This window comes from Hordeum vulgare, chromosome 7H (genome assembly GCF_904849725.1).
Source record: "Hordeum vulgare subsp. vulgare chromosome 7H, MorexV3_pseudomolecules_assembly, whole genome shotgun sequence".
Taxonomy (NCBI): Eukaryota; Viridiplantae; Streptophyta; class Magnoliopsida; order Poales; family Poaceae; genus Hordeum; species Hordeum vulgare.
Genome location: NC_058524.1, coordinates 484,973,485 through 484,976,813, shown reverse-complemented (window position 1 = coordinate 484,976,813; position 3,329 = coordinate 484,973,485).

Here is a 3,329-nt window from a genome sequence, read left to right as displayed (position 1 = left end):
CACTTGCTAATCTCTTTAAGAGATCCACTTATGTTGATCCAATTGCTAGTGAGTTGAGTGCATTTGACTTTCTCTATGGAGTTTTGCTTGAGATGCATGAATCTAAAAATTGTGATGAAGAAATTTATGAAGTGATTCACGAGGGCTCCTTGAATGAAAAGCATGATTGCAATGGTTTCACTATAAATCCTATTAGTGTCAATCATGCTAAAAATATGCAAAACCCTAAGCTTGGGGATGCTAGTTTTGCTATGTCCACTACTTGTTGCAATGATCATGATTGGGGTAATGATTTTTCTTATGATTTTGAAAATTTGTTTAAGCCTCATGATGATTATGATGTTTGCAATAAGATTGAAAATGGGATTGGAGAAGTCATGACTTTAGTTGATGATAATCCCACTATTTTTGAAGAGCGTCAACTTTGCATGCATGTGGATCATGAAAAGAATATCCTATGTGATAGCTATATTGTTGAATTTGAATATGATCCCACATGTAATTATTATGAGAGAGTAAAATATTGTGGTAGAAACTTTCATATCACTAAATCACCTCTCGTTGTGTTGAGATTACTATTGTCTCTTTTTTCTTCCTTGCATATGGTAGCTATTGGTTGTCCTGTTAATTTGTTTTCCTATAAAATGCCTATGAATAGGAAGTATGTTAGACTTAGATGTGATTTTCACATGCTTCATGATGCTCTCGTTTGCTTCATTTCTTATCTTTTGTGTGAGCATCATTGAATTATCAATGCCTAGCTAAGGGCGTTAAACAATAGCGCTTGTTGGGAGGCAACCCAATGAATTTATCTTTGCTTTTTTGCTTTCTGTTTGGTTGCGTCCACACCATCATAATTCTGTTATGATTGTGTTTTTGTGTTTCTTTTTGTGTTTGAGCCAAGTAAAACCTTTATGACTAGTTTTGGTGATGGTTGTTTGATCATGCTGGAAAAAGACAGAAACTTATTGCTCACAAAATTATTTTTAATTTTTATTCAGAAAGAGATTTTGATTTGAATTTTCTTGCTGCTAGTTGATATGCCTTTTTCCCAGGCTGTCGTAATTTTTCAGAATTTTTGAGGTACCAGAAGTATACGAAGTATACAGATTGCTACAGAGTGGCCTGTTTTTGACAGCTTCTGTTTTTGTTGTGTTGGTTGCTTGTTTTGATGGAACTATGGATAGTATCGGGGGGGGGGGGTACTAGCCATGGAAAAGTGAGAATATAGTAACCTAACACCAATATAAATAAGAAATCAAGATTGCTACACTACCTAAAGAGGTGGTAGTTTGTTTTCTTGTGCTAATGATATCATGAGTTTCTGTTTAAGTTTTTTGTAGTGAAGTTTTCAAGTTTTGGGTGATGTTCCCATGGACAATAGGATAAAGAGTGGAAAGAGTTCAAGCTTGGGGATGCCCAAGGCATCGCAATCCAAATTCAAGGACACCAAAAATCCTAAGCTTGTGGATGCCCCGGGAAGGCATCCCCTCTTTCGTCTTCAATCCATTGGTAACATTACTTGGAGCTATATTTTTATTCACCACATGATATGTGTTTTTCTTGGAGCGTCTTGTATTGTAGGAGTCTTTTCTTTTTGTTGGGTCACAATCATACTTGCTGCACACCTTTTGAGAGAGAGAGATGCACTCATCGTAAATTTGCTAGAATACTCATTGTGCTTCACTTATATCTTTTGAGCTAGACAATGTTGCTCTATGTGCTTCACTTAGATCTTTTAGAGCACGACGGTGTGCAACTTGGTCATTGGCTTGTGCTATGAAAGTAGTCCCAAAGGTGATAGGTACCCAAAGAGGATACAATAAAACTTCCACCTTCATGTGCATTGAGTAGAAGAGAAGTTTGATTCCTCTCAATTAGTTTTGAGACGTGGATTTGGTAATATTAAGAGTTATGTTAGTAGGGTGTTGTGAATCTAGAAATACTTGTGTTGAAGTTAGTGATTCCCGTAACATGCACGTATGGTGAACCTCTATGTTAGGAAGTCGGAGCATAATTGATCTATTGATTGTCATCCTTTGTGTTGCGGTCGCGATCGCGCGATGGTTAACACCTACCAACCCTTCCCCTAGGAGTATGCGTTTAGCACTTTGTTTCGATTACTAATAAAAACTTTCGCAATAAGTATGTGAGTTCTTCATGATTAATGTGAGTCCATGGTATAGATGCACTTTCACCTTCCACCAATGCTAGCCTTTCTAGTACCGCGCAACTTTTGCTGGTGCACAAACCCCCATATGCCTTCCTCAAAACACGCACCATACCTACCCACTATGGCATTTTCATAGCCATTCCGAGATATATTGCCAGGAAACTCCCACCGTTCCGTCTCATGACTTGTGCTGTCACTCTCAAATTGCCATTGCATGATCGTAAGATAGCTAGCGAGATGTTTCAACGTCATACGCCAAGCTAGATCGTTGCACATCCCGGTACACTGTCGAAGGCATTTCCTGTAGAGTCATCATCGTTCTAAGCTTTGACCAGTGAGTAACTAAAAGTGTGATGATCATCATCATTAGAGCATTGTCCCATGTGAGGAAAAAAAGAGGCCAAAGTTGCCCACAAAAAAAAGAGAAAAGAAAAAAAGAGAGGCCAAAGAGCCCAAACAAAAAAAGAGAGAAAAAGAGAGAAGGGACAATGCTACTATCTTTTCCACACTTGTGCTTCATAATAGCACCATGTTCTTCATGATTGAGAGTCTCTTGTTTTGTTAGCACCATATGATAGTGGGAATCTTCATTATATAACTTGGCTTGTATATTCCAATGATGGGCTTCCTCAAAATTGCCCTAGGTCTTCGTGAGCAAGCAAGTTGGATGCACACCCACTAGTTCTCCTTTTGAGCTTTCACCTACTTATATCTCTAGTGCATCCTTTGTATGGCAATCCCTACTCATTCACATTGATATATATTAATGGGCATCTCCATAGCCCTTTGATATGCCGAGTCGATGTGACCATCTCCTCCTTTTTTGTCTCACAACCTCCACCACACTCTATTCCACCATAGTGATATATCCATGGCTCACGCTCATGTCTTGCGTGAGAGTTGAAAAAGGTTTGAGAAAGTAAGAGTGCGAAAACAATTACTTGGCCAATACCAGGGTTGTGCATGATTTAAATTAGTTGTGTGGGGATGATGGAGCATAGCCAGACTATATGATTTTGTAGGGATAACTTTCTTTGGCCTTGTTATTTCAAAAGTTCATGATTACCTTGCTAGTTTGCTTGAAGTATTATTGTTTTCATGTCAATAGCAAACTATTGTTTTGAATCTTACGGATCTGAACATTCACGTCACATGA